General features: G+C 45.0%; 1 protein-coding gene across 1 annotated transcript in view; it reads right to left on the bottom strand.

The window, feature by feature from the left end:
* Positions 1–24,716, bottom strand: part of TSNAX (translin associated factor X) — a 256,154-nt gene that overhangs the window by 157,090 nt on the left and 74,348 nt on the right. The gene's annotated exons all lie outside the window — the stretch shown is intronic.

Raw genomic sequence — 24,716 nt, 5'->3', positions numbered from 1 at the left:
TCCCATCCCCAAACAGCAGACGACACTTGGTGAGTGTTAAAAAAGCAACTAACTTTAATAGACATAGCACATATATTTATGCCCCCAAAAGCATCATTTACATACTATAGGGTGCATAGAGCACTATAGTACAGGAAAGGGTGGGTCCAGACAATAGCAAGGGCTAATGAGAGATTTAGGAGGGACAGGGCAGCTAGTTTAAACTGGTTTGGTAGTGTCCCTGGGCCAACGCCCTGCTGGGTAAACAATAGGACAGGAAAAAGGGGGAGGGTGAAAGGTACAGACAATTAATACATTCCTGCGTACCCTGTGCCAATACTGGGCTCAGGGTGCCGAAATACAAGAGGAATCAGGGGGACCACACATAGTGTCTGTCTTCCATCCCTAGTGATGGGGACTACCGTCACAATTTGTATTTCACACATTAATCACAAACAAATAGAAAAATAATTTGTTGTGACAAATGAATGATGATAATAATAATAATAATAATAATAATAAGTGACATGCATGACAATATCAGTGAAAATTTTGGTATACCATGGCTCGATAAATCCCCGTCGCCAGGTCGTGGCAAAATTTATAGTTTCCATGGCGCCTTGGATTTAGCAGACCCAGTGGACCCCATGGAAAGTCCACTCAGCCCCCCCAAAAGGTGTAGGTGTATGTCTGTTTAGGTACCTGCCACCCTTGGATTACATGATTGGTGTTTTTATTCACCTTTTTTCCCACGCCGTGCTGGTTTCGCCATGGTTTGTCCCTCCTCCATGTCAGAGATCTTAAAGATCTCAGCTAAGCAAATGCTTTCCCATAGGATAACATTGGGAGGTTATTACACATGGTTCTCTATGAGTACGGCAGAGCACTGACACAGGACTCTCTAGTGGCCGTCTGAGTGACTGTCACTAGAGGTCTTAGTAGGCAGCAATGCCACATTTCCCCCAACCCCCCAAAGAAATAGACAGACTTGTGGCCAGACCCACGACGGGTCTGCAACAAGTCTGTTGGACCCCCCTGAGTCCACAGTCCAAGTCCTTGGTGTTCCAATGTCACTGGGGAAGTGGGTGCAAGACACTGCAGCACTGAAGGAAGAAAAAAAGGTAAGTTAACACCAAACATCTGTGTGTGTACCTGTGTCCGTGTGCACATCTGCCAATGTGTGTGCATGTGCCTGTTTGTGTATCTGTATGTCACAATGTGTGTGTCACTGTTTGTATACGTGTGTGTGTCGGATACATACACACACTAACACACAGACATACACACTGGCACATACAAACACTGATACACACACCAGCATATCCAAACCTAAGTACACACATACACAAATACACAGTGTGTGTGTGTGTGTGTGTGTGTGTGTGTGTGTGTGTGTGTGTGTGTATCTGTGTGCCACTATTTGCCAGTTAGATACACACACACGCACCGGCACATACAAACACTGCCAGATACACACACTTTGACACACAGTCACAAACAAGCACATTTATAAAAAAAAAAAAAAAAAAAAAAAAAGGTTTATGCAACGGTACAAAATGTGTTTTTTGTTTGGGGCGAGGGGGAGTTAGGGAGTTAGTCATATGCAGGGCACTCTGTGTGGAGGAGGAGTACCCATCGTGTGTGTAATTGGAGGTTTGTTATCCTATGGCATGTATAAATGGTTAGGTAGGGCTGGTGGAAAGTAGGGCAGGGCAGGTGTAGTGTATTGTGAGAGAATTTACAGCGACAGGTAGTCGAGCTTGTGTCTACGTGCAATGTTTGGTTGTTGAATTACAAAGCTGGGTGTGAGAGCTGGTTTGGGGGTCTGAGGCCTATGGGGAGGAATGGGAGGTAGGAGGAGAAAGGGGAAAACGAAGGGAGGAAAAAAAAAAAAAAAGAGGGGTGGAGGTGGGGGAGGATATGGTTGATTGTATCCAATGAGTAGGTCTTGGTTTAGGTCAGAGCAGTCTGACAGGGCCTTAGTTCTGTCATTCAGGTTGTTGCAGTCAAGCGGGAAACATATTCCAGCCATGGAGTCCAGGTGAGGATACACTTGTCAGAGTGGTCTTTGAGAGCTGGAGTCATTGAGACCCATTGCTGAAGGGTTGGGACCCGACTGTTTCCATTTGATGGGAATTAGGGCTTTGGTGGCATCCAGTAGTTGTTTGGTCAGGGAGTTCTTATATGAGGATATTGGTGTGTTGGTATGGTGGAGAAGCATGGGTACAGGTTGGAAAGGAAGGTCTGAGTCTGTGATAGCGTGTATTTTGGAGTGGATTTGTTTACAGAAAGTGGCGAGGACCGTGCAGGACCACGAGATGTGCAGTCCATTGCCCTGTATCTTCAGCAGTTCTCTGTGATTGTGTCGTATATGCAATGGAAAGTGTCTGGTATTCTGTACCATCTCGTTACAATCTTGAAGCAGGTCTCCTGTATTTTAGAGATTATGGAGCATTTGAGAGTCAGCGTGTAGATATTATCCCACTCCTGGTCTGAGTATGATCCCGGTTTCCTCTTCCCATCTAGCCTGGAATTTAGGGAGTATTTTAGTACCGCTCAAGAGTAGTTTTTGGTAGAGTATAGATTTGCCTTGGTAAAAGTGTTTCCAATCGGAGCATAAGGATTTAAAATATGTGAGTTGTCTATGTATGAGGTGTTTGGCAGTAAGGGAGATGTGGTAGTTTTTCATCTGGAAATAACGGAAGCAGCCGTTGCCACTAGGTACAGTTCGAGTGTATGTCAGGTAATGGTTTCAGCTGGACTGACGTACACCAGTCTCGTAAAAAAAAAAAAAAAAAGCCCCTGAGGTCTGTTAGCCAAATGCCCCCTGCAAGGTCTGGATTAAGTAACATGGGCATCAATGGATTAGGGGTAGTAGTAAGCTGGTGTGAGAGACGTATGGTGCACCATATTAGTAGGATGGCATCTGTAGAGGAGAGCTGGTCTTTCACAGGTTAACTCCACTAAAGATCCCAGTGAGGCTCAGGAACAAGTAATACCATAGAGTAATAATCACAGCAAGCAAAGTAATCCACAAATATCCCAATGACTGGATGACACACAGCATCAGGAGCAGAACCAACTTTTAATCCACACAACCTCCTTTTAAAGCATTCTCCCATGCAAGGGAGGGATTCACCATAATTAATCCAGTAGCCAATAATGTAACAGTTACCTCCCACACTTCTCCTCCCTTCAGTGTGACACATAATCCTATTAAACATACTGTACTTTTTCCCGAATTCTAGATGTACCCCAAAACAAGCAGTTAGAATAATACTTTGATCTGATCTGGGTGACTAACATATCCAAAATTCACCCAGATCGGACCAGGGGTTCGGGAGTTAGGTGGATGGTGTAATTTGATCGACCGCACACGAGGTGGTATCCGAAAAAGGCTCCATGTGTTTTGGCCTTGCAGTCGGTCTCTGTTCGGGAGTTAAAACACATAGAAATACCTGCCATCCACAGCTAATCTTCCATTCGTATTAATTCCCTTGTTCGGGACATTGATTTTACCGAACGAGGGGCTGCCTAGTCTCTCCGTTCGAGAGGTATGGAGCTCTGGAGGTCTCAGTGGTGTTCGGTTGTTTGAGTGTCCGATTTGAGTTCCAGACACTCGACGACCAAACACCGCTGAGATTTTCATGCGTAAGATGGCTGCTGCATGTGGTTTGTATGCCGAACGGCGACCACACAGGCACATACAAGGTATCAATTAAGCTGCGGTTTGCAGAGTGTGAACGCTTATGAAGCGCACACTTCTCACTGGGGTGGTCTGATGGTTCGGTAGTTTCATTCGTATGAAACTAACAAACAATCATACGAAAACTACATACACTTTACAGATATACAGGGAAACAATTACACAAATAAATGTTCTATACAAATTCCTAAGGACAGCCTTACTACAACTATCAGGGGGTTACTGGATTTCATTTGGCTAAAGGACATGTTCCCGAGACAGATATGTGATGGGTGTCTACCACCTGTTTGCCCAAGCTCCAGTTCGATCCACAGTTTCTGGGTCGACTATACGTGCAAGTCTGTGGAGATGTGAGGCTTAATGGTAAAGTTTGCTGGGAGGCCCACTTCCCCCATGTTTTTAGGCAAGACCAGCTGGGTCTCCCTGATCCTGGCCACCTTATTGCCTTAAATAAATCGGGGGATGGCGGTCAATAGGGACTGGAAAAACGCCCTTGGGAGCGCAACAGGGATTGCTTGGAAGAGGTACAGAAGGCGTGGTAAAATATTAATTTGACTGCATTAATGTGGCCGAACACCGATATTCCTGTCCAACGTCAAAGGTCCGTTTGGATGATGGCTAGTAAGGGCAACCCCATAGGTATAGCTAAAGGGAAATCTAACAAAAAAAAAAGTCTAATTATCAATTTATCAGCTCGACATTCATTGTCTACTCAAAGCTCTAATTCACTGATCCCCTTCGAAGAGTTTTTCTTGCACTATGCTACAGTGGCCAATGCCATACTGAAGGCAAGGGTTGGTGCTCGGTTGGGAAAAAAAAAACAGACATTTCAAACGCCTTCAAGCTTTTACCCATACACCCATCCCTGTGGCATGTGCATGATATAAGGTGGAGAGATAGGCATTACTTTGCCACTCGTTTGACATTTGGAGCCAAGAGTAGTCCCAAGTTGTTCGACTTGTTTGCCGATACTATGTTGGCTTCTTCTAAATATTTGAGATTGTCCATCAGTCATACATTACCTAGATGACTTTCTCACAATTGAGGACCCCCACTCTACCCCTATTGGCATTCAAAAGACGATTCAAAAGATGGCTTTTTTTTTTTTTTAATCTCTTAAGGTTCCACTGTCACAGGAAAAAACTGTAGATCCTTCCACCAAGATCTTACTGGGTATTCAACTAGACACTGTAATTTACAGACAAGTTTACCGATAGAGAAGGTACAGCATATCAGGGAAACTGTGGAATATTTTCTTGCCAAAAACGTGTGTACTAGGGTGGAACTGGGCACTTTGAACTTTGCAATGAGATTTCTGGCTAGTTCAGCCCACTAGCGTCCTGAGCTTATGATAGAGCATTTTCCCTTTAGAATAAGTTTACCTCCGACTACCACATTTGCAATACTCATTCACTAGACTCCATAGTGGCATTTATCTCTTTTTGCCATCTCAATTAAAAAAAACAAAACAAATCTTAATATCATCAAGCTCTACCTGACTGGTATACAACATCACATCCTAAGCACATTTCCCAGCACAAACCTGTTTACGTCTTCTTACCCACTAAAAGAATGTACTCAAAGGCATACAACGGTCAGACAAACCCACAACTACCAATAAGCAACCCATAGACGGTTCCAAAAATTTTGTGCATTATCAAACATACTAGACCAGGCATAGGCAACCTTTGGCTCTCCAGTTTTGGACCACACCTTCCATGATGCATTGCCAGCATTATGAGTGTAAGAGCATTATAGGGGATGGAGTCCACAACATCTTGGGTGCTGAAGGTTGCCTATGCCTATACTAGACTAACCCGTTCAAACCCAGTACCCATCTCACAAAAAAAAAAGTCTACTTAGCATTTCAAGGCTTCCCACGACCGGTCAGGATTACAAGTTGATCCAGCACGCAGTACTGTGTCACACCTAGGACTACGGATAATGTATAACCGGACCTTATAATGGCCGGACTTAACGGCTCCAAGAATAGTCAAAATACTTGCCGAGGTCAGGGACACAGAATCAAATACAAAGATGAGGGAAAGCCAAAAGTCAAGTATACCAAATATCAGGGAAGTCAAAACAAAGCCAAAGTCAAATACCAGAAAATCAAGATCAGGAACGCAGTCTCGGACGATAGGCATGAAACTACGACAGGGCAATGAGTAAGGTGAATTGGGTTTGAATACCCCTCCTGTGGATCCGATTGGCTGTAACCGGCCTTTGACCCCCAAAGGCAATTACCAGGTTTTCATGTGCATGATTGCTGCTCAGCACAAACCCTCCTGAGGATTTTTTTCTTCTTCTTTAAAATCCTCTCAGACAGTACCAGCCTTATATAGTTTACTGCAATTTCTGCATTAGCCATCATTAATGTTTTTGCTTTCTCCTTTTCCCTCTCTCAATTCTTTCCATATACTTCTAAAAGGATAACCACAGAAACACCCCCAAAAATACACAACAATGGTGATATATCCTCCTACATCGTCCTTCCAAATATTTTCTATCATTAGTATCTGAGATAGCATTGGGTTATGTTGCTCCTCTTAATTTATTTTTTTAATTATTTTTTTTTTTATTACTCTATTGAAGTCACCTCATTTAACCATTTATCTATATCTACAATCTTTTTCTTCTTCAGGCTTCTATTTAGGCCTCCTTCCATCTTAAGTAGCAAAATTAGTTGGTTTTTCACAATTTCCGAATTCGGTATGCTTTTAGTTCTCCATCTTCTAGTTATTGAAATCTTTGCTGCTATCAACACATGAATGAAGAAGTACTGTAGATCCATACTGTATTGATTGAGTTCCAAGTGTAGTAGGATCATTGCGGGAGAGAAGGGGAATTTAATTGCAGTTATCTCTTCAATTTTGGACAAAAACTATCTCCAGAATTCCTCCATCAGGTGACAGCTCCACCAAATGTGTACACAATCTCCTACCTCTTTCTCACACCTCCAGCATAAAACAGATATATTCTGATCTATTTTATTCAAGCGACTAGGAACCAAATATAATCTATTAATTATCTTAAAGTGCAGTTCCACCAGGTTTAGGCATTTTGTAACAGTCACCTGGGGACTTATGGAACAGTTTACCAGGAGTTGGAGCCCAGTTGCAGGAGATGGCACAGGAAGCAGGCAAAATCCAAAACATAGTATAGATTAAGGGAAAATCCAAAGGCAGGGTCAGACGAGAAGCAGAAGGCAGGGCTGGCAGCGGAGTAACAAAGTCGGTAAATCAGGCAGAGGTCACAGTCCAGGACATCAGTCAGTAGCAAATCAAAGATCTGGCAGGAACACCAATCAGGCAAAATTACCAGATACTAGGTCTCAGGCAGGGCTTGCTTTTACAGCCTGCTAATTAGGTACAGCTGACCCTAATTGGAAAAGGGCTGCAGGTGGATCAGTGAGTGCTACTTAATCCAGGGCAAGGTGGTCAGGGAGCAGAAAAATGCTAAAAGAAGCTGAAGCCCCCTGGTGGACAGCACGGCAGAGAACCAGACTGGGATTCTGTAGCTGTGAGTTCAAACCCAGCCAGGTCTCTTAAAGGGGCACACCTTGCTGTCTGCAGGGCTTGGGCTGTGCCGTGACACATTTGATCTACTTGACCACTGTTAACCATGCTTTTTTCCAATCTTTTCTATTAATCTTCTCTTTTCAAATCTTTCTCCCACTTCTCCAGAGCTGGGAATTCAAGATCTTTCCCTCCCTGTCTCAGTATCAGGTTACACTTCTTAAGCAAGTTTCTCATATCCTTCCCTTTTCCCTGTATGCCAATAAAGTGTAATTGTGTTCTAATACAGGGATTCAAGCCACCAATCTACCCTTACCAGTGTAGCGGGGGTCCTCCGCCAGAGGGAGTCGTGGGTTGTGCGATACAGGACAGAGAGGTGAGAGCTCCGGAGCCATGTCCTTTTGTAGGGCCAGTCTCCTCCAGATGGTCATTGTGATGTTCAGCGGTGGGTGTTGTTTCGGCAATTCGCCTGGCATTGCTTTCAGTAGCCACGGGAGGAGGGAGAGAGGAGTTTGCGAGAAGCTCGCCTCTATCGGGATCCACAGTTTGTCCTTTGGGTTGTGTGTCCATTCAATCAACCGTTGGAGGTGTATCGCCTGTCGGTATTTTGTCAAGTCTGGCAATCCTAGGCCCCCATACAGTTTGGGTTTGGTGAGAGTGGCAAAGTTAAGTCTCGCTTTTTTACGGTGCCACACGTATCCTGCCATTGTTTTTCGGACTTGTGCAAAAAAGGATTTGGGGATATGGACTGGTAGGGTCTGTAGGAGGTACAGGAGTCGTGGGAGAACATTCATCTTGAGTACACTGATCATGCCCAGCCATGTGATATGGGGGAGGTGCCAAGCATTCAGGTCTTTTGTGATCCGGTCCAGGAGGGGGGGGGGGGGGGGGGGAGTTGATGCGGAAGGTGTCCGTAGGGTCCGCCGATAGCCATGTCCCCAGGTATTTTATCGCCTCTGTGCACCAGCAGAAGGGGAAGTCGTTCTGTAAACTGGTAACCAGCGCTTGGGGGCATCCCACATTGAGAATCTCAGATTTAGTGAAGTTGATTTTTAGGTTTGACAAGGTGCCGCACGTGTCGAATTGCTGCAACAGTTCTCTAAGGGAGTGCCGTGGGTTGGTGATAGTGAACAGGAGGTCATCTGCATATGCAGAGACTTTGCTGACTCCCCAGCTGCCTCCAATTCTAGAGATGCCAGGTTGAGCTCTAATGGCGTTGAGGAACGGCTCCAAACTGATGACAAAGAGCAGAGGTGACAATGGGCAGCCTTGTCTCGTGCCTTTTTTTTATCTCAAACGGATCTGAAAGGAGTCCGTTTACTTGTACCCTGGCTGTTGGGTTGGTGTACAGGGCCGATATCCAGGCCATCATGTGATGACCTAATCCAAGGTGTGCCAGTGTGGACCGCAGGAAGGACCAATCGACCCGGTCGAAGGCCTTCTCCGTGTCCGTTGAGATCAGTAGGGCGGGCGAGGGACCCTGCTTTGCTGCGTGGATCAGGTTGAGCGCCTTGGCGGTGTTGTCCCTGGCCTCTCTGCCTTCCACGAATCCTACCTGGTCGGGGTGGATTAGGTCTGGCAGTAGCTGTTGGAGGCGAAGGGCCAGGATCTTGGCGAACAATTTGAGGTCAGTGTTCAGCAAGGAGATCGGGCGGTAGCTAGCACAGGAGGACGGGTCCTTCCCTGCTTTTGGTATTATCACGACGTGGGCTCGAAGCGAGGCGGGGTCTAGTGAGCCTCCGTTTTGAATGGAGTTGTAGAGGTTGAGCAAGTGTGGAGTAAGAACGTCTGCGAACATCTTGTAATATTTTGCCGTGTATCCATCCGGGCCAGGGCTCTTTCCCTGTTTGGCTTTTTTGATGGCCAAGCATACCTCTTCGCTCGTGATGTCTTCCTCCAGGGCGGAAACGGTTCCGGGTGGGAGCTTAGTTGTCATGTGTTGTGCGATATATGCCTTCTGGCGAGCCTCGAAGGTCTCTGCCGTTACGGTCTGGCGTGAAGGGTTCGCGGGCAGGTTGTATAGTGAGGAGTAATATTGTCTGAACCCCTCCGCGATTGTTTTCGGCGTGAGCAGTGATTGTCCCCTCAGTGCGATCCGTTGGACATGGCACTTTTGCCTCCGTGCTCTCAGCGCTCTGGCGAGCAGTTTGCCGCTCTTGTTCCCGTATTCATAGAATGTTTTCTTCGTGAGTTGAAACTGGAATTTAATCTTAGACGTGAAGCTCGTGTTTAGATCCGCTTTGGCATCCAGGAGTTGTTTGTTGGATAGCGTCGTCGAGGGAGCGTTTGTGTCGCGTTTCAAGTTGGGTCACTCGGTCGATTAGGTGTGAAATTTCTTGTGCGCGTTGTCTTTTCAGGCGGGTGCCGTGCTTGATGAGAATGCCTCTGACGCATTTGTGCGCTTCCCAGATGGTGGGCAGTGTGCAGTCAGGTGGCTTGTTGGTGAGGAAGTAGTGTTCCAAATCGGTGCGTATTTCTGTTTGAATGATTGGGTCTTCCAGGAGGGATTCATTAAGCTTCCACGTCCATTGCGGTTTGTAGGGCCTGGGATTATCGATGACGAGGATTAGTGGTGCGTGGTCGGACCAGGTTATGGGTGCAATGCGGGCAGATCTCAGCGTGTCTAGGTCCCTGTGTTGGATGAAGAAGTAGTCTAATCTCGAGTAGGAGCTGTGTGGTGTCGAGTAGTATGTGTAGTCCCTTTCCGTATTGTGGAGAATGCGCCAGCAGTCCGCTAGTAGATGCTCGGAGAGAAGGGATCTCATGCCTCGGAGAACATGGTCTGGTATCGTGGAGACGCCTTTCGACGTGTCGATCCTGGGGTCCAGAGGGGCATTGAAGTCCCCTCCAATTATGACGGTGCCTTCTCCAAATGTTTCCAGAGTTCGCAGGGCGGAGGACAGGAATTGCTTCTGGCCCTTGTTCGGGAGGTATAAATTCGCCAGGGTGATTTTGGAGTTGCCTATATTCCCTTTAATGACAAGGTATCTGCCTTCCGCGTCCTTTATCTCTGCTTCGAATTTGAATTAGATGTCCGCTGAGAGCAGAGTGGCCACTCCCTTGGATTTGTTCAGGGGGTTGTGGGCGAAGTATCCAGTGGGATAGTATCTGTTGGAGAATCTAGGGGCCTGGGGAGCGTGGAAGTGGGTTTCCTGGAAGAAGGCCACCGATATCCCCAGCGCCCGGATCTCTCGCAGGGCTCTGGCTCATTTGTGTGGTGAGTTGAGGCCCCTTGCGTTGATCGTGTAGAGGTTGATGGAGTTGCCATCGCTTCTGCCCGCGCCGGAGGCGTGGGGAGCGGGGGGGGGGGCGAACCCATGCCACTGAGTCACCGTCGGGCCCCAAGTGGGTGGTGTAAGGGGGGAGGGGGGGAGCAGCGGGGAGGGGTGTGGGTCGCAGAGGCAGTAGGGGTAATGTGCCGCTGGGAGGTGGAGGTGGAGGTCCAGGGACTGTGGGTCCACCTCACAGGTTGTTGGTAGTGCACCCGTGGGGTTGGTAGTGTCGGGGAGGAGTGGTCGCCCACTAATGACTTCCCGGTGAGTGGTGAGTCACAGTCGGCCCTCATCCATCTCCTGCTGCCCATTAGCTCTGTGGTGGAAATTGAAGTGGCACCCATGAAGGGTAGAATCATAGAAGGGAGCGAAAACGGTCTGTGTAGCGTGGAAGCGGGTGTCCGCTTCCGCCCCGCAGTGGTATTTTTCGTGAGTTGAGCGTTGAGAGAATGGAGCGGGGTGAGGGAGGGACTTTGATACATTGGTATAACCTATATCATTGAACAGTAGCATGCACAGGAAGATCTTAGGTAACACTTTAAACAAGTCAAACATTTCAGACGGTTTAAACATATTGAACAAGTCGAACCAGTTGAGCAAGGTAAGCATCTCAAGCATCTCAAGCATATCAAGCATGCCCATGTAGGGTGATATGCGGTGGTGCGATGGCACTCAGTCGTCTGTCGGTGGGGGTGTGTGTCATGGGGGGCACGTCTGTTCGAGAGGTGACCAGTCAGGTATGAGGGGGATTGGGGGGGGGGGGGGGTCGTGTGGGGGGGGAACGTGTGCGTATTTGTCATTACCCTTTAAATTTCCGTCTCGGTGTTTTGTTAGTTTAGGTTGTCTCACGTGGGTAGGGTTATGAGTAACGTCGGCGTATCTGTATCTCGGGGGCGTTTAGGCGTCTTTAGTATGGTCGTGTACCTGCGGCTAAGTGCGCATAATCACGGTGGTCTTGGCCTGTATGGGGATCTACGGGGCAATCCAGGTAGGTTGGGGGGCAGGGTTTAAGTCCAGTGGTGTGAAGCTGCGGTGTGCAGGTTCACGTTGTCTCTGGGTAGGTGGGAAGCGTCCAAAGGGTCTTGCGGAGAAGGTGGGAGAGGGGTCGGTACAAATGAGAGAGTTTCAGGTTTGGGGAGGGGTACCTTGATGCCTGTCGGAGGTAGCTGGGTAGTGCCCATTGATGTGTAGTTCAAACATGGGTCTTGAGTGGAGGGGGGTGGGTAGTGCCCCCTTTATTCTTCAGGTGCTGCTTGCTGGGAAGGAGTGAAGTCGGTGTCTGGGCCTTGGTGTATGATGCGGTGAGTCGGTCTTCCTGCAGAGCATTCATTCATCGGGCAACCAGTCCAGTCCGGGATGGGGATTCGTGGGAGGCCAAGTGCCTCTTGAAAGGCCTGGGTGTCTTGTGGCGTGCGGATTGTGGCTTCCGTGGTGCCCTGTCGGGCCGTGAGGGCAAAGGGGAATTGCCATCTATACCGGATCTGGGCCTCTTGTAGCGCGGCGGTTATGGGCCGTAGTGCCCTCCGGGCCTGCAGGGTTAGGTGGGAGAGGTCGTTATATAGCTCGACCACTTGCCCCTCGTGCCTCCAGGAGCGTTCTGCGCGGGCTTTCCGCATGATGTCTTCCTTTAGTTGGAAGTCAGGTATATGGCAAATTATGTCCCTGGGGGGGGGCACCCGGGGGTGGTTTGGGTCTCAGTGCCCTGTGCGCCCTGTCTATAGGGATGCGGGCATCCCTGGGCCGGCCTAGGATGCGATTAAAAAGTGGCACTAGGAGGGCCCTGGTATCCTCTGGGGCCTCTGATTCCCTGCAGCCTCTTACCCTGATGTTGTGCCTTCTGCCACGGTTGTCCAGGTCCTCAACGTGGAGGCGCAGGTCCTGTAGTTGCTTGGCTTGTGCTGTGGTGGCTGGAAGTGCAGGATAGTGCTGGTCTGGGCCCTGGGTTTCAAGGGCCTGCACCCTCGCCTCCAGTGCTGTGAGGGAGGTGCCGAGGGCCGAGATTTCAGTGTGCAGCGTGGATCTGACCTCCTCTAGGAGGGTCTGGAAGTCTTCCTTCTTCGGCAGGGATGCAAAGAGGGCATACCAGTCCGGTGTTTGTGGGGCCGGTATGCTGCCTCGTGTGTTGGGGCCGTCGTCCGACATCCCGGAGCTTGGCGAGGAGGGCGCCATATTGGAGTCCTCGTCCCGCGGGAGTAAAATCGCCCGGCGTATGGAGGTAGCTCCTAATTGAGGGGTGGGAGCTAGCCCCCTGGGTTCTTGGTGTGGAGGGGGTCATTTGGGACCGTCTTCGTGCCATTGAGTGGTGCTTGAGAGCAGGCAGGAGCGGAGCGCGAGGATTAGGCGGTCATTCTCGTCCGGCGCCAAGCCACGCCACAATTTACCAGTTTGAAACACTAATATTTGAGTTCAGCGAAGTCTCCAGAGTAAAACAGTCCCTATGTACAGGTTTTATGGTGTCTTGGAGAGTTACAGGGTCAAATATAGTGCTTGCGAATTAAATTCTCTGCACTTTCTCCCTGTGTTGTCAGGCATGTCAATCAAATTTTAATTAATCAAATCACATAATTATGTTAAAAGATTATTTAAATATACAGGTAGAATTTTAATATATATGCATTTATAGGTATTTAAATTCTACGTGTATACTAATGTAATCATATATGTGTGTATATATATATATATATATATATATATATATATATATATATATATATATATATATATATATGCGCGGCTATTTGTATTTTATATATAGAATGTCATTCTAAGTGTATTTTGTTACATATATATATATATAGATAGAGAGAGAGAGAGAGAGAGAGAGAGAGCGCGAGATATTAATAACAAAATAGTTAGAATGAAATTACATATGCATATATAATTTATATTAAATTTTGTTTCAATATTTTAATTCATTTTATTATTTTAATTATACGTATTTATATATAATATATATATGTACATTATATACATAGAATATATACATATTATATATAACGTCATTCTAAGTGTATTTTAATATTAATATATACTTTTATTAATATTAAAATACACTTTGTATGACGTTATATATATATATATATATATATTTAATTTAATTTTTACACGTCTAATTTTTTTTTTTTTTTTTCCACCAGCAGGGGGACTGTCTGATATTTTAGACAGTCCCCCTGCTGGCAGATCCAGTTTATGGTGATTTATTTTGACTTCAGTCTACTCTTAGATTATTACTTCAAAGAAAAAGAAGTATCAGAGGGATACTAATGATTACGCTACAAATAATATTCGTAAGAAACCTAGAACTAATTCCAACCAAAATAACTCTAGACCTAATATGACCAACCATAAATATGAAATAAAAAACGCTATATATGATCAGACTTTAGAAAGACAATCGAGATATGACAATTCAGCCCAGGAGTGGACTGAAGTCAAAAGAAATCACCATAAACGTAGGGACAGCAATAACATAATAGAAACAAAATATAACAGACCGATGAACAAAAAATAGTCAAAAACTAAATGAATCTGGTCACAAACAGAAATATGTCCCAGTTAAATATGACAATTTTCCCCTAAGATATAGGAGGGAAAATAGTCCACCATTGAGATCAAGGAGAGAAATTGAGATGTCGAATCGATTTGAACCGATTAGAGATCTAGATAGATAACCATAGAACGACTCCTTTTTTAGAGAAGAGATGGAGGGAACCTTCTATTCGGACCTCTATACCCCAAAAAAGACGATACAGGGATGTAGAAGAAGGGGAAATAGAGGAGGAAAGAGATTGGAGAGACCGAAAAGAAAAAATCATGAGGAAATAAGAATTTTTAATTTATCTAAAAAGGATCTTAATTTGAATGAAAAAAATGTTTTAACTAAAGGTTTTAAGTTTGCACCTAGCTGCATTATGGACAAATTTGAGGCATATACTGATATCAACAGGTTTATGAGGAGATTATGTTTAAAAAAAAAATTTGATCGGAATCCTCCGAAAGATGAAAGTACCAATGTAGAAGTGTCTTGTTTTAATCATACAGATTTAAAACCACAGTCATCCTTCTATCCTATACATTTAAAATCCAATTCTATGAAAGTCTTTGAAAGAGCATGTGTTAATGACATTAAGCAAATTAAAATAAACAAAAAAGACAATCTGACAAGAAAAGAAAGACAGGCTATGCAAAATCTAGGTAAAGATTCCCAAATAGTAATCAAGCCAGCGGACAAGGGAGGGGGTGTGGTCCTTATGTATAGAGATAAATATATCTCAGAAATTAAACGTCAATTAGAAGACTGCAACACTTATAAGAAATTGGAAAAAAATCCACAAGCAGATATAATGAGAAATTCAGTAAATACTTATAGAAAGGTTTCTCTAAAGGTATTATAAATCAAAAAGAATATACCTTTTTGAACATTAAATCACCTAAAATTCCTGTAATATATACTTTACCAAAATTGCATAAGGATGTATCCAACCCCCCAGGTAGACCTATCGTCTCAGGGGTTGGATCCCTTCTGTCCAATTTATCGAAGTATGTAGACATACACCTTCAACCATTGGTCAAAAAGAGTCCATCTTACTTAACCCCTTAAGGACACATGACGTGTGACACGTCATGATTCCCTTTTATTCCAGAAGTTTGGTCCTTAAGGGGTTAAAAGACTGAGTCTATTACAGATTTTGAAAAACTTCTTATGGAAAGGACTTCTTATTCATTACATGTGATGTCGCTAGCTTGTACACCTGTATTGATCATGAGATAGGGTGTCAAGCTACACGTTTTTTCTTAGAATCCTCCACATTGTATCCTGTCGAACAGGTGGACTTTGTTATGGAAGGGATATCCCTTATCCTCCATAACAACTTCTTTTGGTTTGAGGATGACTTTTTCTTACAGTGTAGGGGGACAGCTATGGGGACCAGGTTCGCACCCAGTTATGCAAATCTGTTTGTCATATTGAGAAGACAGATTTGTGTACTCACAACATGACTGGAGTGCGAACCTGGTCTTATGCAAAAGGTACATCGACAATATTTTTTTAATTTGGAAAGGTGACCAAGATTCTGCTCTAGACTTTATTACATGTGGAATGTTATGTGGAATTGACGTTAAGCCGTTGTGAGATGAGGTGGATCTTTAATTTGGACACCTTGTCTCCCAATGGTCTCAACGTGGATTTCGAAATGGCCGCTTTAATATGATTTTTAATATATAATATATATATTATATTTAACTGTCTTTTTTTCTCCTTTTTCATATTTTTGGATGTATTGATTCCCTGTTTTATTTATGTCCTTGTATTTGTCCATATATGCGGCTACACATTGCCTATGTACTATATGGGTATTTTTATTAGATTTTTTTTATTATAATGTATAACCAGTTGTTCTGTTCATTATATTTAAAATATTGTATTATGTTAGATAGACGCAATAATTGTATATTGCAAGGTAATTAGTTGTTCTCTGATCATAAGAACTGTTTGCCCTTTTTCAAAATGAAATCTCTCCGGTCACTTCCGGGTTGCCAAATGGACGCATGAGAAATGACGTAAAGATGGTCCATGTATTATGATGCAATGACGGAACGTGCGTCATGACGTTATACCGGAAATGGAACCCGGCGGGAAAATTGACTTCCGGAAACATAGATTTAAAAAGGACACCAGAAGAAGAAGACCTTATACACTTGAAAAAGACGAACTGTCGAAACGCGTTGTGTTTTTTCCGTACAATATCTTTGATATTTTATTTATATTGTTATTTATATTGTTTTTTTATTCCAAGTAAACACTTTTTAAAGTTACAATATTCTAGTCTACCATCTATCTTTCCTGCATCTGGGACTAGACATCCGTATCCATAGGAAGATCGTAGGGACATTCTGAATAGCTTGGAAAAGCTGATTTTCCACATGCGATTAAGCCTGAGCCTGCTACTTTAGGCTCTACACATTGTGAGTGACCCATTACCTTTGCTTTTATTTTTTCCATTATTTACAGTTTTACACTATGTATGGACTTTTATATTTTACAGATTAAGCCCAAGAAACGGTTACTATTAAGTATATAAATTCTGTATTTCTTATTTGTATGTTGCACCCCCCACTTTGTTATATTGTTGTATTACTGTACATTGTGTTTATTTTTTTCCTATATGACTAAGCATGTAAGGCATTATTAAATTGTAAAATTTGTGTTAAAACAAAATTTAGTATACCTAGCAAGCCAAAGAGTAAGAAGGTAAGAGAAAAGGGGAGAACTGAAAAAGAGATTTAGGGAATATATTCTAAACAGGTTAATCTATAAGTGAGATTATAGACATAAGGTAGATGGAGAAGCTATAAACGAGATTATAGTTAATAGGTGGATTGAAAACCTATAAGTGAAATTATAGTAAAGTGTAATTTTTGGGGATCTGGAACAGATCACATTTACATTAATTCTTATAGGGAAATGTTGATTCGGTTCTTGATCAAATCGGAAAGTGATGGAAAAGTGAGAATAAAAATCCCTTCCTCTTGAAGTGGATAGTGAAAACATTGTTAAACACAAATCTGCGTGCACACACACACAGAATTCTCACTTTAACAGTTCTCTCACTGGATTCTGGGTGGACATATGCAAATAAGTTCAACAAAGAACCACATTTTTGCTTCAATTTTTCCACTTTATACATGGATTCCTTGTACTACGTGTCTGTTGTATACATCAACTTGAAACAACTCAGGGAGAGGTGCAAAGGCACCTCTCCTGGACAGCTGTTTTGCTGTTAATGCAACTCACCAGCATGAGGTTGGTTGCTGGTTTGATATCAAAGCCTGGTGTTACTTGTGAAAAACATAACAGTTGTGGGAGTCAAACAGAACCCTTCTAAGCCACAGCTTACTCACATTGTCCAGAAGAAAATTTTTAAGAAGTGAGAGCCTGCTCTTGAATTATTCGTGACGAAAGCAGGCAGAGAACTAGGGGTTTTGGAGAACTCTATCAAATTTATATGAAAGGAAGGAGGAGTTTGGAGAGGAACTAATCTTTTTAAATGTTACGTGTCTGCCTGCCCTTTCCCGATCCAGATTAGAGGATATCACTGTTGTAGTGCACTGCCTCTAATCTGAAGGGGGGTGGGGGAAACATGTATTTCTCCTGATTTACAGAGTATATCAAATATGTAGGATTTTTGTTTATTTTTGTAGTTACAAGTCACAAAATACAAGGCTTAAAATTTCAATGTGGAGCAATTTAAGATTTTGTGTCATGGTCTCAAGCAGGTCAGGTAAGAGATGGTTGCTGGGTTAACATTTAGCATGATGCAGGAAGGCTGGTCTGGACAGCCAGTAGAAGAGCTTCCCTTCTGACGTTCACCCGGACATTTGCTCCTCTGGGCCTTTGAGCCTTAAGGCGGCCGCCTGTGCCGCTTTAATGGTATCCTTAATAAGATGCTTCAAACTTTCCCCGCTACCCACAAAGATGGGAAAGGTTCTTATCCCACTTACTGTTCGCATATATGGAAGTGCCCCAAGCCTCCACTGGGTTCTCACCCTCTGAATTGTTGTATGGTAGAAGGGTAAGGGGACCACTGGACCTAATAAAGGAGCAATAGGAATGGAACACAGCAGAAGAGGGACCCCCCAATGTGCCATACGTTCTGGAACTCCGGGAGTGGTTGCAGGTGGTTGTGATCGGCCCAGAGGAGACGAGAGATGGTACGATCTGGGCACACAAGATCAGTTCAAAATTGGACAAAAAGTCCCGTGCTAAAACCTACTAAACAGGACAAATTGCAGGCAGCCTGGCAAAGACCCTTCCGGGTGGTGGAGCACATCAGCAACACCACCTAAAAAGTGGCCCAATGTAAGGATTTGAGAATTGTAGTGGACTGTGTTTTGCTACTCAACATTTTTATTGTTGGCTGTTCCTACCCTTAATTGTTGCAGTGTTTTACACCATTTGCCACGGTCAGTTACATTTCTAGAAGAAACAAGTAAACTATCTGTTGTAGCATTTGTCTGGTGTAGCGGTACTTACCTTATCCGGGGGCCGGACGCGGTCCTCTCTTCAAGCCGCGCGCGGTCCTGCGGCTGCACGAGCCGCGCGCGGCTCGTCCGACTGTTCTGACAGGAAGGCGGGCAGTGACCGCGAGAAGCGGTCACGTGTCCCGCCTGCAGCTAAGAGCGCGCCGCGAATCTCGGGCGCGCTCTTAAAGAGACAGTGGGAGCCTAAATTGCAAAAAGGCTCCCATTGGCTCCTGTCATGCCAATCACCCCATACACTTACCTGTTGGGGGAGTGGAAGTGACAGGAGCCAATCACATTAGTTTGAAGGCTACTTATACTTACCCTTTTCCCTTAGTTCCTTGCCCTATCGTGGTTTCTGCTACAGTTCCCTTTAGTGCTTGTTGTGTTCAGTTGTGTTTCTCCGTATTTGACCTTGGCTTTGTATTCTGACTTCGTTTTCGCTTTATCCTATTCTGTACTGTTTGCCGGCTTGCTGATTCCTGTGTACCAGTCCCCGGCTAGTTTTCGTTTACGCTGTCTCTTTGTGCCCTTGACCTCGGATCGTTCCTGACTCTGTCTTATCCTATTACGTCGAGTCCGGCCACTCTAAGGTCCGGTAGACGTATCTCTCCTCTGTACTGTCATCTGTTAGGACTGGATCCTGCGTGTAGGGGTATATACTCGTTACATTACGATAGGGCCATGGACCCCGCAGATTTAGCTCAACAGATGGCGACCCATGAGGCTAGATTTGTAGAGCAGGATCACCGTATGGATCAAATAGCTCAGGCTCTCCAGACGCTCTTAGCTAGAACCATTCCAGCAACCGCACCTAACCCTCCTGCACCCCTGCTTCCTGAAGTATCGACTATGCCTAACGCTACAGCACATTTAACGCCTCCTCCTAGGTATGGAGGGGATTCTAAAACATGCAGAGGGTTCATTAACCAAATAGAGTTTCATTTTGAAATGTATCCACGTTCATTTCCCACAGAGAGGTCTAAAGTTGGGTTCTTTATGCACCAACTTACCGACAAAGCACTTGAATGGGCAAACCCTATTTGGGAGGCTAATGGACCTATGGTGCATAACTTTCACAGTTTCCTAACAGCTTTTCGCAGAACTTTTGATACTATGAAAAGGTCTAAGAATGCCGCTAGAGCATTAATGAGGGTTAAACAGGGTTCTAGGTCTGTGGCTGATTACGCTATACAGTTTCGTACCCTTGCCTCACAGGTCGATTGGACCAATAATGGGTTAACTACGGCCTTCATGGAAGGGTTATCAGACTCTATATTGGATGAGGTAGCAGCTAAGGAGCTTCCTATTGCCTTAGAGGACCTTATTGACTACCTCATCGATATAGATAATAGGATTCGTGACAGGCTCTATACTAAGAACAGGAATAGACGTTTTGTTACACCTATTCAACCCAGAGTTAATATACCGGAGAGTGTTAAAGTACCTGAAGAGGAACCTATGCAATTAGGGGTTGCCAAACTCTCAGATACTGAGAAATTACATAGGAGAAGGGAGGGACTCTGCCTATATTGTGGTAAGAGAGACCATATGGTAAAGGAGTGTCCTCTGCTCCCGGAAAACTCTCGCACCTAAGACCTTATAGGGGACTGGCCTTGGGTGTGATTTCTAAGTCTCCTACTTTGCCTCCTAACCGACTGCTTCTCCCTGTTTCTTTACATATGGGAGAGAGTTGTATAGTTGAAAACATATACGCCCTGGTTGATTCTGGGGCAGCCGAGAACTTTATAGACTCTGGTTTTGTAAAGAGAAACAATATTCCCATCAGAGAGAAGGAGATACCCTTGGCCGTTGAGGCCATAGATGGTAGACCATTGATATCTCCTGTTGTTACTCACGAGACTGCACCGCTACACATGTACACAGGGGTTCTACACTATGAAACCATTCGGTTCCAGGTCATCACCTCTCCCTCTTCACAGTTGGTGTTAGGGTATCCATGGTTACGTGCCCACAATCCCATTTTTGACTGGGAGACAGGGCAGATAAAATCATGGAGTGAAGCCTGCCATGAGTCATGTACTATTGAAGTCACGCCTGTGAATTCTATTAACGTTCCTACTGTTCCTCCTTTATCTACGACTATACCCTCTCAGTATTTAACTTTAAAGACTGTCTTTGATAAAAGAGAGGCTGACAAATTACCGCCTCACAGACCCTACGATTGTGCTATTGATTTGTTGCCTGGTACTATACCTCCTAAGGGCAGGGTGTACCCCCTATCGGTTCAAGAAAACCGTGTCATGGAGGAGTACATTAAAGAGTCATTAGACAAGGGATTTATTAGAAGATCCTCTTCTCCGGCTGGAGCGGGGTTCTTCTTTGTATCAAAGAAAGAAGGTGATTTAAGACCTTGCATTGATTATAGAGGTCTTAACAAGATCACCATCAAAAATGCTTACCCTATACCTCTAATAACAGAATTGTTTGACAGGCTCAAACATGCTACGGTATTCACCAAATTAGATCTTAGAGGAGCATACAATTTGATACGTATTAAAAAGGACCACGAATGGAAGACAGCCTTTAACACTCGGTCAGGTCATTATGAGTATACCGTCATGCCATTTGGGCTTTGCAATGCCCCAGCAGTGTTCCAAGAATTTATTAATGATGTCTTAAGGGATTTTATTCACTCATTTGTTATTGTGTACTTGGATGACATTTTAATATATTCTACAGACATTCACGCTCATCACAGACATGTTACAACAGTTCTGAAGACCCTTCTTGCTAATGGTCTTTATTGCAAATTAGAAAAATGTCTATTCGACCAGTCCGAGGTCCAGTTTTTAGGGTATTTGATTTCCGCCGAGGGTTTTCGGATGGATCCCCAGAAGCTCGCTGCAGTCATAGAATGGCCTCTGCCGCAAGGTCTGAAAGCCATCCAGCGTTTTCTGGGGTTCTCTAATTATTATAGACGTTTTATCAAAGGTTTTTCGTCTATAGTAGCGCCTATAACTCGTATGACTAAAAAGGATGGCAATACACGTGTCTGGTCTACTGAGGCACTTCAGGCTTTTGACTTTCTTAAGACTACGTTCGCCTCTGCCCCTATTTTACAGCATCCTGTCCCCTCATTGCCATATATACTTGAGGTTGATGCTTCCGATATAGGGGTAGGTGCTGTCTTATCCCAAAGAGAGTCTCCTGACAAGCCATTGCATCCTTGTGGCTTCTTTTCTAAACAAATGTCCAAGGCAGAGAGGAATTATGATGTGGGTAATCGCGAACTCCTTGCTATCATTTTAGCACTCAAAGAATGGAGACATTTGCTAGAAGGAACTAAGGATCCTATTCTCATATTTACAGATCATAAGAACCTATCCTACCTTAGCGAAGCTAAAAGATTGTCTTCAAGGCAGGCTAGGTGGTCACTGTTCTTGTCTCATTTTAATTATATAATCACCTATAGGCCAGGTGACCGGAACACTAAAGCGGACGCTCTGTCCAGACAATTCGAGACTATTGACAAACAGGAGATTGATGTCACTCCTGTCATTCCCCCAGACAGGATAATAGCAACTACTATATTGTCTATTTCCTCGTCCCTCTTGCAGGCCATACAAGCGAAACAAGGCATGGCACCCAGCGAGAGGCCTAATGATAAATTGTTCGTTGACATTCCCGAGAGACGGGATATTCTGTCACTTTATCACGATACTAAGACTGCTGGACATCCTGGTATTTCCAAAACAGTGTCAGCCGTTTCTCGGTATTTCTGGTGGGATACCTTACGTAAGGATGTTACTGACTATATAAGTGCTTGTACTACTTGTGCATGTATGAAAACCTCTCGTAGAGTTCCTTGTGGGCTGTTGCATCCGTTGCCCGTTCCCGAGAGACCTTGGTCTAATCTATCAATGGATTTTATTGTTGAATTACCCCCTTCGAATGGTAACACAGTCATCCTAATGATAGTAGATCGGTTTTCCAAAATGGCTCACTTTGTGTCTCTTCGCAAGTTGCCCACTTCCAAGGAATTGGCTCTTATCTTCGCTAGAGAAGTGTTTCGATTACATGGTATTCCCTTATCTATTGTATCCGATAGGGGTAGCCAATTTATTTCCAGGTTCTGGAAAGCCTTTTGTTCGGAGATGGGTATTTCCCTCTCATTTTCTTCCGCTTACCATCCCCAGTCTAATGGAGCTGCTGAACGTGCCAACCAGTCTCTAGAGCAGTACCTCCGTTGTTTTGTGTCTCACCATCAGGACAATTGGTCTGACCTGCTTCCTTGGGCTGAATTTGCTCGGAATAATGCCACTCATGATTCTTCCGGCAAAAGCCCTTTTTACGTTGTCTATGGCCAGCATCCCGTTGTTCTTCCGGCTGCATTCTCCTCTCAGGACATGCCAGTTCTGGATGAGCATTTGGCTGGTTTGCGTAATACTTGGGAGCAGGTTCAGCGTTCTTTGGTGGACTCTGCTGCCCGCCAGAAGGCTCAGGCTGACAAGCATCGCAGAGCGGCTCCTTCCTATGTTGTGGGGGACAGGGTTTTGCTTTCCACACGGAATATTCGCCTCCGGGTGCCTTCTATGAAATTGGCTCCCCGCTTCATTGGTCCTTATCGCATTATACATAAGGTTAATCCCGTTTCTTATGCCTTGGGTCTGCCTAAGAATCTGCGTATACCCAATGTATTTCACACCTCTTTGTTGAAGCCTTACGTACACAACCGCTATACCCGGCATACTCCCCCTCCCCCTCCTGTCTCTGTGGAGGGTCATGAGGAGTTCGAAGTATCTGCTGTTATTGACTCTCGTTTTCTTAGGGGTCGGCTTCAGTACTTGGTACATTGGAAGGGTTATGGGCCTGAGGAGCGCAGTTGGATTTCTGCGGATGCTGTTCATGCTCCCCGCCTTGTACGTTCTTTCCATTCGCGTTTTCCTGCCAGGCCTGGTCCTGCCCGCCCGGAGGGCGTGTCCTCAGGGGGGGGTACTGTAGCGGTACTTACCTTATCCGGGGGCCGGACGCGGTCCTCTCTTCAAGCCGCGCGCGGTCCTGCGGCTGCACGAGCCGCGCGCGGCTCGTCCGACTGTTCTGACAGGAAGGCGGGCAGTGACCGCGAGAAGCGGTCACGTGTCCCGCCTGCAGCTAAGAGCGCGCCGCGAATCTCGGGCGCGCTCTTAAAGAGACAGTGGGAGCCTAAATTGCAAAAAGGCTCCCATTGGCTCCTGTCATGCCAATCACCCCATACACTTACCTGTTGGGGGAGTGGAAGTGACAGGAGCCAATCACATTAGTTTGAAGGCTACTTATACTTACCCTTTTCCCTTAGTTCCTTGCCCTATCGTGGTTTCTGCTACAGTTCCCTTTAGTGCTTGTTGTGTTCAGTTGTGTTTCTCCGTATTTGACCTTGGCTTTGTATTCTGACTTCGTTTTCGCTTTATCCTATTCTGTACTGTTTGCCGGCTTGCTGATTCCTGTGTACCAGTCCCCGGCTAGTTTTCGTTTACGCTGTCTCTTTGTGCCCTTGACCTCGGATCGTTCCTGACTCTGTCTTATCCTATTACGTCGAGTCCGGCCACTCTAAGGTCCGGTAGACGTATCTCTCCTCTGTACTGTCATCTGTTAGGACTGGATCCTGCGTGTAGGGGTATATACTCGTTACATCTGGTTGTTCGGTAAGAATCTACTTTGAAACCTCTGAAATGGTACCATTTGACAAACTAACAAAATACTGAACAACCAGGCCACCCTGGAGAGGAGCGTGGCGCTTATAAAAAAACCCTTGTCGTAATTCACACTACCTTAATTAACAATCACACGAACACACTGTGTATTCCCTGGGTGGTCGCCGTTCGGCATATGTACACGTGGTGGGGGCCATCTTTCCATACGAACGCACCAGTGGTGTTTGGTCGTTGAGTGTCTGGAATCCAAATCGGACACTCCACCACGAGAACAACGCAGAGACCTCCATACGCCCACCCGTTCGTGGGAAAACATACAAACAGAATGGCGTTCGGTGAAAGTAATCACACAAACGAGGGGAGTCACACAAACCCAGGCAGAACCCAGTATATTAAACCTTTTCACCTCACAAACAGACCGACCGCAAGGCCAAAACACATGAAACTGTATTCGGCTTACGCCTCATGTGCGGTCGGTAAAACAAAGACCTACAGGAAACCCCTGAACCGATATTGGTGATTTTTCAGTATGTTTCTCACCCAGATGAAGGCTATCAGGAGATATATT

The sequence above is a fragment of the Pelobates fuscus genome, chromosome 2 (genome assembly GCF_036172605.1).
Source record: "Pelobates fuscus isolate aPelFus1 chromosome 2, aPelFus1.pri, whole genome shotgun sequence".
NCBI classification, from domain to species: Eukaryota; Metazoa; Chordata; class Amphibia; order Anura; family Pelobatidae; genus Pelobates; species Pelobates fuscus.
The sequence above is the reverse complement of the archived record's forward strand: the minus strand, read 5'-3'. Positions and strand labels throughout refer to the sequence as shown.